The sequence below is a fragment of the Rhinoraja longicauda genome, chromosome 9, assembly GCF_053455715.1.
Source record: "Rhinoraja longicauda isolate Sanriku21f chromosome 9, sRhiLon1.1, whole genome shotgun sequence".
Taxonomy (NCBI): domain Eukaryota; kingdom Metazoa; phylum Chordata; class Chondrichthyes; order Rajiformes; family Arhynchobatidae; genus Rhinoraja; species Rhinoraja longicauda.
This window is the reverse complement of record NC_135961.1, coordinates 37,852,588-37,864,724: the sequence shown is the minus strand read 5'-3', so window position 1 is coordinate 37,864,724 and position 12,137 is coordinate 37,852,588.

The following is a 12,137-nucleotide window of genomic DNA, read 5'->3' as shown; positions in this document are numbered from 1 at the left end:
TGTAGCACCCATCTCACACAAGCATTGTGACGTCACAAGCTGAAGACCTTGAAAAAAAAGGTTAAAAATAAAAAAATGTAAATTTGTAAAGAGTAGACACCCAATAGCAGCTGCTTGTCCATTGTGACATCACACGCTGAAGGGGGGTCAGCTCGAGCTCATCTCACAGGGGCATTGTGACATCACACGCTGAAGACTAAATCCGCGCTGCAGCGCCTCCCTGAAAAGGGGGGGGGGGGGGGCAGCGCTTTAAAACCTCTGTAACTTAAAAAACATGCGACTAAATCAAATGAAAATATCACGGCCGGTCGTTTGTGAGGTTGGCGATTAAGGCGGTGCAAAAACCGTCGCGCTACGGTTCACCGTTTTGCCGCAATCGCTGTTACGCGCATAACAGGTCAAACCCCAAAAAAATATATATACAAGATCTGAGTTTTAATAGTATACTAGCACAAGTGTGCCCGTTGGGCCCGTCCTCGTAGGGTTTCCATTGTAACCGGGAGGATGGGAGGGAGGGAAGAGGGAGGGAGGGAGGAGGGAGGTGTGGAGGGAGGAGGGGAGGGGGAGGGAGAGGGGGAGGGGAGGGTGGAGTGGAGGGGGGGGAGGGAGGGGGACCTCCCCTTTTCCCAGTACCCCTCTTTCCCCGTTGGGCCCATCCCCGTAGGGTTTCCATTGTAACCGGGAGGGGGGGAGGAAGGGTGGAAGGAGGGGGGAGGGGGAGAGGGATGGAAGGGTGGAGGGAGGGGGGTGGGAGTGGGGGAGGGAGGGATGGAGGGAAGGAGGGAGGGGGGGGAGTTAGGGGGGGAGGGTTGAGGGAGGTGGAGAGGGATGGGGAGGGAGGGGGAGAGGGAGGGGGAGGAGGGGGGGGAGGGGGGGGGAGGGAGTGGGGATGGAGATGGGAAGGAGGGGGAGGAAGGGGTTGACGGGTGAAGGGGGACCTCCCCTTTTCCCAGTACCCCTCTTTCCTCCACCACCAAGCCCCCTCCGCAACGACCACTGTTGTCCCCTTCCCCAGTCCCCATTCTCAGACCCCCCCCATTCTCTCTCTCCCCCAGACACACTCTCAGTGCTTTTTTCGAAACACTTGCCCCGGTGGCCCACGAGCATAGGGGCCCAATGCTGATCTGTGTATGTTAAGTGACTTGCAATAAAAAAAAAGACGTAAAAAAAAGTGCTTGTTTTGAAACATTCGCGGTCACATAGTGAGGGGGAGAGTGATGGAAGGGTGGAGGGAGGGGGGGAGGGGTGAGGGAGGTGGGGAGGGAGTTGGGGAGGAGGGTGGGAGGGAGTGGGGATGGAGGTGGGAAGGAGTGGGGAGGAAGGGGTTGAGGGGGGAAAGGGGGGAGGGAGGGAATAGGGGCCCCATGCTGATCTGTGTATGTTAAGTGACTTGCAATAAAAAACACAACTTTAAACAACAATCATTTGCTTTTCGCAACAATGTGGCACCCATCTCACACAAGCATTGTGACGTCACAAGCTGAAGACCTTGAAAAAAAAGGTTAAAAATAAAAAAATGTAAATTTGTAAAGATTAGACACCCAATAGCAGCTGCTTGTCCATTGTGACATCACACGCTGAAGGGGGGTCAGCTCGAGCTCATCTCACAGGGGCATTGTGACATCACAAGCTGAAGACTAAATCCGCACCGCAGCGCCCCCCTGAAAAGGGGGGGGGGCAGCGCTTTAAAAGTTCTGTAACTTAAAAAACATGCAACTAAATCAAATGAAAATATCACGGCCGGTCGTTTGGGAGGTTGCCGATTAAGGCGGTGCGAAAACCGTCACGCTACTGTTCACCGTTTTGCCGCAATCGCTGTTACGCGCGAACAAATATATCAAATAATTCAGGTCAAACCCAAAAAATATATATATACAAGATCTGAGTTTTAGTAGTATACTACCACAAGTGTGCCCGTTGGGCCCGTCCACGTAGGGTTTCCATTGTAACCGGATGGGGAGTGGGGGGTAGGGAAGGGGGAGGGAGAGAGGAGGGGAGGGGGAGGGAGGGGGGAGGGGAGGGGGGAAGGGGGGAGGGGGGAGGGTGAGGGTAGGGAGGGGGTAGGGGGAGGGAGGGAGGGAGGGAGAGGGTAGGGAGGGGGGTGGGGGGGAGGGGGAGGGAGGGGGAAGGAGTGGGGAAGGGGGGAGGGAAGGGGACCTCCCCTTTTCCCAGTACCCCTCTTTCCCCGTTGGGCCCGTCCTCGTAGGGTTTCCATTGTAACCGGGAGGCGGGGAGGGAGGGAGGGAGGAGGGAGGTGTGGATGGAGGAGGGGAGGGGGAGGGAGGGGGGAGGGGAGGGGGAAGGGGGTGGAGGTGGAGGGAGGGGGAAGGGGGGAGGGAGGGGGACCTCCCCTTTTCCCAGTACCCCTCTTTCCCCGTTGGGCCCGTCCCCGTAGGGTTTCCATTGTAACCGGAAGGGGGGGAAGGAGGGGGGAGGGGGAGAGGGATGGAAGGATGGAGGGAGGGGGCTAGGGATGGAGGGAAGGAGGGAGGGTGGGGAGTTAGGGTGGGGAGGGGAGTTAGGGGGGAGGGGTGAGGGAGGTGGGGACGGAGGGGGGAGGAGGGGGGGGAAGGAGTGGGGATGGAGGTGGGAAGGAGGGGGGAGGAAGGGGTTGAGGGGGGAAGGGGGACCTCCCCTTTTCCCAGTACCCCTCTTTCCCCCACCACCAAGCCCCCTCCGCAACGAACCCTGTTGTCCCCCTCCCCAGTCCCCATTCTCAGACCCCCCCCCCATTCACTCTCTCCCCCAGACACACTCTGTGCTTTTTTCGAAACACTTGCCCCGGTGGCCCACGAGCATAGGGGCCCCATGCTGATCTGTGCATGTTAAGTGACTTGCAATAACAAAAAACACTACTTTAAAACAATTAGTGCTTTTTTGGCAACATTCCCGGTGACTAAGTGCTTCTCACGGCGATCTTTTTATTGCTTTTTGAAACAATGTAGCACCCATCTCACACAAGCATTCTGATGTCACAACCTGAAGACTTTTTAAAAAAAGGTCAGAAATAAAACGGGACCACCCGTTTTCCCAGTACCCCTCTTTCCCCGTTGGGCCCGTCCTCGTAGGGTTTCCATTGTAACCGGGAGGCGGAGAGGGAGGGGGGAGGGAGGGAGGAGGGGAGGGGGGTGGAGGGGGAAGGGGTGGGAGGGGAGGGGGTAAGAGGGGGAAGGGGGGAGATGGAGGGAGGGAGGGGGGAAGGGGGGAGGGAGGGGGGAAGGGGGGAGGGAGGGGGACCTCCCCTTTTCCCAGTATCCCTCTTTCCCCATTGGGCCCGTCCCCGAGGGGTGAGGGAGGTGGGGAGGGATGGTGAGGGAGTTGGGGAGGAGGGGGGGAGGGAGTGGGGATGGAGGTGGGATGGAGTGGGGAGGAAGGGGTTGAGGGGGGAAGGGGGACCTCCCCTTTCTTTTTTCGAAACACTTGCCCCGGTGGCCCACGAGCATAGGGGCCCCATGCTGACCTGTGTATGTTAAGTGACTTGCAATAAAAAACACAACTTTAAAAAACAATCAGTTGCTTTTCGCAACAATGTAGCCCATCTCACCCAAGCATTGTGACGTCACAAGCTGAAGACCTTGAAATAAAAATATGTAAATTTGTAAAGAGTAGACACCCAATAGCAGCTGCTTGTCCATTGTGACATCACACGCTGAAGGGGGGGGGGGAGGGGGGTCAGCTCGAGCTTATCTCACAGGGGCATTGTGACATCACAAGCTGAAGACTAAATCCGCACCGCAGCGCCCCCCTAAAAAGGGGGGGGGGGGGGGGCAGCGCTTTAAAACCTCTGTAACTTAAAAAACATGCGACTAAATCAAATGAAAATATCACGGCCGGTCGTTTGGGAGGTTGGCGATTAAGGCGGTGCGAAAACCGTCACGCTACTGTTCACCGTTTTGCCGCAATCGCTGATACGAACAAATAAATATATCAAATAATTCAGGTCAAACCCAAAAAAATATATATATACAAGATCTGAGTTTTAGTAGTATACTAGCACAAGTGTGCCCGTTGGGCCCGTCCTCGTAGGGTTTCCATTGTAACCGGGAGGATGGGAGGGAGGGAGGAGGGAGGTGTGGAGGGAGGAGGGGAGGGGGAGGGAGGGGGGGAGGGGAGGGTGGAGTGGAGGGGGGGAGGGAGGGGGACCTCCCCTTTTCCCAGTACCCCGTTGGGCCCGTCCCCGTAGGGTTTCCATTGTAACCGGGAGGGGGGGAGGAAGGGTGGAAGGAGGGGGGAGGGGGAGAGGGATGGAAGGGTGGAGGGAGGGGGGTGGGAGTGGGGGATGGAGGGAAGGAGGGAAGGAGGGAGGGGGGGAGTTAGGGGGGGAGGGTTGAGGGAGGTGGAGAGGGATGGGGGAGGGAGGGGGGAGGGAGTGGGGGAGTGGGGATGGAGATGGGAAGGAGGGGGAGGAAGGGGTTGAGGGGTGAAGGGGGACCTCCCCTTTTCCCAGTACCCCTCTTTCCTCCACCACCAAGCCCCCTCCGCAACGACCCGTTGTCCCCCTCCCCAGTCCCCATTCTCAGACCCCCCCCCATTCTCTCTCCTCCCCAGACACACTCTCAGTGCTTTTTTCGAAACACTTGCCCCGGTGGCCCACGAGCATAGGGGCCCAATGCTGATCTGTGTATGTTAAGTGACTTGCAATAAACAAAAAGACGTAAAAAAAAGATAAGTGCTTTTTAAGTGCTTGTTTTGAAACATTCGCGGTCACATAGTGCTTCTCACTGCGATCTGTTAGTGGTGCTTTTCGAAACAATGTAGCACCCATCTCACACAAGCATTGGGAGGATGGGAGGGAGGGAAGAGGAGGGAGGTGTGGAGGGAGGAGGGGAGGGAGGGGGGGAAGGGGAGGGGGGGAAGGGGGGGAGGGGGGAGGGAGAGGGGAGGGAGGGGGGATGGGGGGAGGGAGGGGGACCTCCCCTTTTTCCAGTACCCCTCTTTCCCCGTTGGGCCCGTCCTCGTAGGGTTTCCATTGTAACCGGGAGGAGGGGAGGGAGGGAAGGGGGAGTGAGGGAGGAGGGAGGTATGGAGGGAGGAGGGGAGGGAGGAGGGGAGGGGGAGGGAGAGGGGAAGGGGGGGAGGGGTAGGGGGGGAGGGGGAGGGGAGAAGGGGGGAGGGAGAGGGGTAGGGGGGAGGGAGGGGGGAGGGGAGGGGGAAGGGGGGAGGGGAGGGAAGGGGGGAGGGGGAAGGGGGGAGGGGGAAGGGGGGAGGGAGGGGGACCTCCCCTTTTCCCAGTTCCCCTCTTTCCCCGTTGGGCCCGTCCTCGTAGGGTTTCCATTGTAACCGGGAGGACGGGAGGGAGGGAAGGGGGAGGGAGGGAGGAGGGAGGTGTGGAGGGGAGGGAGGGGGGAGGGGAGGGAGGGAGAGGGGAGGGGGGAAGGGTGGAGGAGGGGGACCTCCCCTTTTCCCAGTACCCCTCTTTCCCCGTTGGTTCCGTCCTCGTAGGGTTTCCTTTGTAATCGGGAGGAGGGGAGGGAGGGAGGAGGGAGGAGGGGAGGGGGAAGGGGAGAGGGGAGGGAGAGGGGAGGGAGGGGGAGGGAGGGGGAGGGAGGGGGCCCGTCCCCGTAGGGTTTTCATTGTAACTGGGAGGGGGGGAGGGAGGGTGGAAAGAGCATCCCTCTCCCCATCAGAACTGCCCCCTCCATCGACTCCTTTAAGTCCAGGCTCAAAACCTATTTCTACTCCCTAGCGTTTGAGGCTCATTGAGGAGGCGCTGTGAACTGTTTGCGTGCTACTGTATGTTTCATTTTTTTCCTTAGTACCTAATCAGATGTACAGCACTTTGGTCAACGTGGGTTGTTTTTAAATGTGCTATACAAATAAAATTGACTTGACTTGACAGCTTTTCGCAACAATGTAGCACAGGGGCATTGTGACGTCACACGCTGAATACCGCGGGGGGGGGAAGGGTGGTCAGCTCGAGTTCATCTCACAGGGGCATTGTGACATCACAATGAAGATTAATCCGCACCGCAGCGCCCCCCTTCTGTCAAAACTTCGATAAATCAGGGGGGGCAGCGCTTTAAAACCTCTGTAACTTAAAAAATATGCGACCGAATTAAATAAAAATATCATTTCCCAGCAGCGAACCGCATGGTGATTAAGGCGTTACAAAACTCGTGGCGCTACGGTTCACCGTTTTGCCGAAATTGCCGTATTCAGCCGACATCAGTGAAATATATATACAAACATACAAGATCTGAGTTTTAATAGTATACTAGAAAAGAGGGCCCGTTGGGCCCGTCCCCACACCCCCATTCTCTCCTCCCCAGCCCCACTCTTACTCTTCAAGTGTGCCCGTTGGGCCCGTCCTCCTGATCTGTGTATGTCAAGTGACCACTATAGCCTTCTTTTTTTTTTTTTTTTTCCTAATCAGATGTGCAGCACTTTGGTCAACATGGGTTGTTTTTAAATGTGCTATACAAATAAAACTGACTTGACTTGACTTGACTTGATTTGCAATAACAAAAAAGACTACTTGGAAGCTTTTCGAAACAATGTAGCCGTCACAAGCTGAAAACTAAATCCTTTTCTGGAAACTTTTGGAAACAAATGTAGCCGTCACAAGCCACAAGCTGAAAACTAAATCTGCACCGCAGCGCCCCCCTGAAAAATGGGGGGGCAGCGCTTTAAAACCTCTGTAACTTAAAAACACGCGACCAATTAAATGAAAATATCACGGGCCGAGCGAGCGCGAGATTGGCGATTGAGGCGGTGCAAAAACCGTCGTGCTACGGTCCGCCGTTTTGCTGCAATCGCTGTTACGTATAAATATACGATATATTCAGGTCAAACCCAAAAAATATATATAAACAAGATCTGAGTTTTAATAGTATACTAGAACAAGTGTGCCCGTTCAAAGCGGGCCGTTGGGCCCGTCCCCACACCCCCCATTCTCTCCTCCCCCAGCCCACTCTTACCCGTTGGGCCCGTCCTCCTGATCTGTGTATGTCAAGTGACCACTATATTTCCTAATCAGATGTGCAGCACTTTGGTCAACGTGGGTTGTTTTTAAATGTGCTATACAAATATAATTGACTTGACTTGACTTGACTTGACTTGCAATAACAAAAAACAGCACTTTAAAACAATCCTGGAAACTTTTCGAAACACAACAATGTAGCCGTCACAAGCTGAAGACCAAACAGATGTGCAGCACTTTGGTCAACGTGGGTTGTTTTTAAATGTGCTATACAAATATAATTGACTTGACTTGACTTGACTTGACTTGCAATAACAAAAAACAGCACTTTAAAACAATCCTGGAAACTTTCGAAACAATGTTCGAAACAATGTAGCCGTCACAAGCTGAAGACCAAATCTGCACTGCAGCCCCCCCCTGAAAAGGGGGGGGCAGCGGAAACCTCTGTAACTTAAAAATCACGCGACCAAAGTAAATGAAAATATCACGGCCGAGCGAGCGCGAGATTGGCGATTGAGCGGTGCGAAAATCGTCGCGCTACGGTCAGCCTTTTTTCCGCAATCGATGTTACGTACGGTTCAGGTCATTCTCTAAAATATACACAAGATCTGAGTTTTAATAGTATATAGATAGATAGATAGATAGATAGATAGACTAGAACAAGTGTGCCCGTTCAAAGCGGGCCCGTTGGGCCGTCCCCACACCCCCCATTTTCGTCCTCCTGATCTGTGTATGTCAAGTGACTTTAAAACAATCTGTGCTTTCTGGAAATTTTTCGAAACAATGTAGCCGTCACAAGCTGAAGACTAAATCCGCACCGCAGCGCCCCCCTTCTGTAAAACCTTCGATAAATCAGGGGGGCAGCGCTTTAAAACCTATGTAACTTAAAAAACATGCGACCAAATTAAATGAAAATATCTCGGCCGGTCAGACGGGAGGTTGGTGATCAAGGCGGTGCAAAAACCGTGACGCGACGGTTTACAAACCAGGATACAAACATATTTATAAACAAGAAGTGAATTTTAATAGTAGATAGAAGATAGATAGATAGATAAGATAGATAGATAGGTAGATAGATAGATAGATAGATAGATAGATAGATAGATAGATAGATAGATAGATAGATAGATAGATAGATAGATACTAGCACAAGTGAGCCCGTTGGGCCCGTCCTCGTAGGGTTTCCATTGTAACCGGGAGGCGGGGAGGGAGGGGGGAGGGGGGACCACCTGTTTTCCCAGTACCCCTCTTTCCCCGTTGTGGATGGGAGGGGGGAGGGGAGGGGAGGGGGAGGGAGAGGGTAGGGGTGAGGGAGGGGGACCTCCCCTTTTCCCAGTACCCTCTTTCCCGTTGGGCCCGTCCTCGTAGGGTTTCCATTTTAACCGGGAGGAGGGGAGGGAGGGAAGGGGGAGGGAGGGAGGAGGGAGGTGTGGAGGGAGGAGGGGAGGGGGAGGGAGGGGGGAAGGGGGGAGGGGAGGGGGAGTGAAGGGGGGGAGGGGGGAGGGAGAGGGGAGGGAGGAGGGTAGGGGGGGGGGAGGGGGAGGAGGGAGGGTGGAAGGGGGAGGAGGAGGACCTCCCCTTTTCCCAGTACCCCTCTTTCCCGTTGGGCCCGTCCCCGTAGGGTTTCCATTGTAACCGGGAGGGTGGAGGGAGGGTGGAAGGAGTGGGGAGGGGGAGGGGGAGAGGATGGAAGGGTGGAGGGAGGGGGGAGGGATTGGGGGAGGGAGGGATGGAGGGAAGGAGGGGGGGAGGGAGGGTGGAAGGAGGGGGAGGGGGAGAGGGATGGAAGTGTGGAGGGAGGGGGGAGGGATTGGGGGAGGGAGGGAGGAATGGAGGGAGGGGGGAGTTAGGTGGGGAGGGTTGAGGGAGGTGGGGAGGGAGTTGGGAGGGAGGGGGAGGAGGGGGGAGGGAGTGGGGATGGAGGTGGGAAGGAGGGGGGAGGAAGGGGTTGAGGGGTGAAGGGGGACCTACCCTTTCCCAGTACCCCTCTTTCCCCCACCACCAAGCCACCTCCGCAACGACCCCCTGTTGTCCCCCTCCCCAGTCCCCATTCTCAGACCCCCCCCATTCTCTCTCTCCCCCAGACACACTCCAAGTGCTGTTTCGAGGGGAGAGGGAGGGGGAGGGAGGTGGGTAGGGGGGGAGGGAGGGGGGAGGGAGAGGGGTAGGGGGGGAGAGGGAGGGGGAGGGGAGGGGGGAGGGAGGAGGACCTCCCTTTTCCCAGTACCCCTCTTTCCCCGTTGGGCCCGTCCTCGTAGGGTTTCCATTGTAACCGGGAGGAGGGGAGGGAAGGGGGAGGGAGGGAGGAGGGAAGTGTGGATGGAGGAGGGGAGGTGGAGGGGGAGGGAGGGGGAGGGAGGGGGAGGGGAGGGGGAGGGAGGGGGACCTCCCCTTTTCCCAGTACCCCTCTTTCCCCGTTGGCCCGTCCTCGTAGGGTTTCCATTGTAACCGGGAGGAGGGGAGGGAGGGAAGGGGGAGGGAGGGAGGAGGGAGGTGTGGAGGGAGGAGGGGAGGGGGAGGGAGGGAGGGAGGGGGAGGGGAGGGAGGGGGACCTCCCCTTTTCCCAGTACCCCTCTTTCCCCGTTGGCCCGTCCTCGTAGGGTTTCCATTGTAAACGGGAGGAGGGAGGGAGGGAAGGGAGAGGGAGGAGGGAGGTGTGGAGGGAGGAGGGGGAGGGAGGGGGGAGTGGAGGGGGTGGAGGGGGGAAGGGGGGAGGGAGATGGGAGGGAGGGGGTGGGGGGGGGAGGGAGGGGGGAGGGAGGGGGACCTCCCCTTTTCCCAGTACCCCTCTTTCCCCGTTGGGCCCGTCCCCGTAGGATTTCCATTGTAACCGGGAGGGGGGAGGGAGGGTGGAAGGAGGGGGGAGGGGGAGAGGGATGGAAGGGTGGAGGGAGGGGGGGGAGGGATGGAAGGGTGGAGGGAGCGGGGGGAGTTAGGGGAGGGGTGAGGGAGGGAGTTGGGGAGGTGGGGGGAGGGGGAAGGGGGGGAGAGGGAGTGAGGAGGGAGGTGTGGAGGGAGGAGGGGAGGGGGAGGGGGACCTCCCCTTTTCCCAGTACCCCTCTTTCCCCGTTGGGCCCGTCCTCGTAGGGTTTCCATTGTAACCGGGAGGGGAGGGAAGGAAGGGGGAGGGAGGGAGGGAGGAGGGATGTGTGGAGGGAGGAGGGGAGGGGGAGGGAGGGGAGGGGGGTGGAGGGGGGAAGGAGGGAGAGGGGAGGGAGGTGGGTAGGGGGGGAGGGGGAGGGAGGGGGAACGGGGAGGGAGGGGGACCTCCCCTTTTCCCAGTACCCCTCTTTCCCCGTTGGGCCCGTCCCCGTAGGATTTCCATTGTAACCGGGAGGGGGGAGGGAGGGAGGGTGGAAGGAGGGGGGAGGGGGAGAGGGATGGAAGGGTGGAGGGAGGGGGGACGGATTGGGGGAGGGAGGGATGGAGGGAAGGAGGGAGGGGGGGGGAGTTAGGGGGGGGAGGTGGGGAGGGAGGGGGGAGGGAGTTGGGGAGGGAGGGGGAGGAGGGGGGAGGGAGTGGGGATGGAGGTGGGAAGGAGGGGGGATGATGGGGTTGAGGGGGGAAGGGGAACTCCCCTTTTCCCAGTACCCCTCTTTCCCCCACCACCAAGCCCCCTCCGCAACGACCCCTGTTGTCCCCCTCCCCAGTCCCCCCCCTCCCCAGTCCCCCTTCGTGGATGGGGGACCGAGCTCAGGGGTTACCGAGCTTTTGCGGTTGCAGCTCCTAGACTGTGGAACAGCATCCCTCTCCCCATCAGAACTGCCCCCTCCATCCACTCCTTTAAGTCCACGCTCAAAACCTATTTCTACTCCCTAGCGTTTGAGGCTCATTGAGGAGGTACTGTGAACTGTTTGCGTGCCACTGTATATTTCATTTTTTTCCTTAGTACCTAATCAGATGTACAGCACTTTGGTCAACGTGGGTTGTTTTTAAATGTGCTATACAAATAAAATTGACTTGACTTGACTTGACCAAGTGCTTCTCACGGCGATCTGTATTCGCAACAATGTATCACCCATCTCACAGGGGCATTGTGACATCATAAGCTGAAGACCTTCATTAAATCCGCACCACAGCGCCTGTATTCGCAACAATGTATCCCCATCTCACAGGGGCATTGTGACATCATAATCTGAAGACCTTCAATAAATCCACACCACAGCGCCCCCTTTAATTTAGGGGGGGGGGGGAGCGCTTTAAAACCTCTGTAACTTAAAAAACATGCGACCGAATTAAATAAAAAACAATTTTGCAGCAGATAACCGCATGGTGATTAAGGCGGTGCAAAAATCGTGGCGCTACGGTTCACCGTTTGATGAAATCAGAGAAACCGCTGTTACGCGCATATATATATATATAACACAAGATCTGAGTTTTAGTAGTATACTAGCACAAGTGTGCCCGTTGGGCCCGTCCTCGTAGGGTTTCCATTGTAACCGGGAGGGGAGTGGGGGGGAGGAAAGGGGGAGGGAAGGGGGAGGGAGGAGGGGTGGGGGAGGGAGGGGAGGAGGGGAGGGGGAGGGAGAGGGGAGGGAGGGGGGTAGGGGTGAGGGGAGGGAGGGGGAGGGAGGGGTGAAGGGGAGGGAGAGGGGAGGGAGAGGGAGGGGGGGAGGGAGGGGAGGGGAAGGGAGGGGGGAGGGGAGGGGAGGGGGGGAGGGGGAAGGGGGAGGGAGGTGGACCTCCCCTTTTCCCAGTACCCCTCTCCCCGTTGGGCCCGTCCTCGTAGGGTTTCCATTGTAACCAGGAGGAGGGGAGGGAGGGAAGGGGAGGGAAGGGGAGAGGGAGGGAGGAGGGAGGTGTGAGGGAGGAGGGGGGGGAAGGGGGGGGGAGAGGGGAGGGGGAGGGGGAGAGGGGGAGGGAGGCGGGTAGCGGGGGGAGGGGGGGGGAAGGGGGGAGGGATGGGGACCTCCCCTTTTCCCAGTACCCCTCTTTCCCCGTTGGGCCCATCCTCGTAGGGTTTCCATTGTAACCGGGAGGAGGGAGGGAGGGAAGGGGAGGGAGGGAGGGAAGGGTGAGGGAGGGAGGAGGGAAGTGTGGAGGGAGGAGGGGAGGGGAGGGGGGGAAGGGGGGAGGGAGGCGGGTGGAGGGGGGAGGGAGGGGGCGGGGGGAGGGAGGGAGGAGGGAGGGGGGAGGGAGGAGGGAGGGGGGAGGGAGGGGGACCTCCCCTTTTCCCAGTACCCCTCTTTTCCCCGTTGGCCCGTCCTCGTAGGGTTTC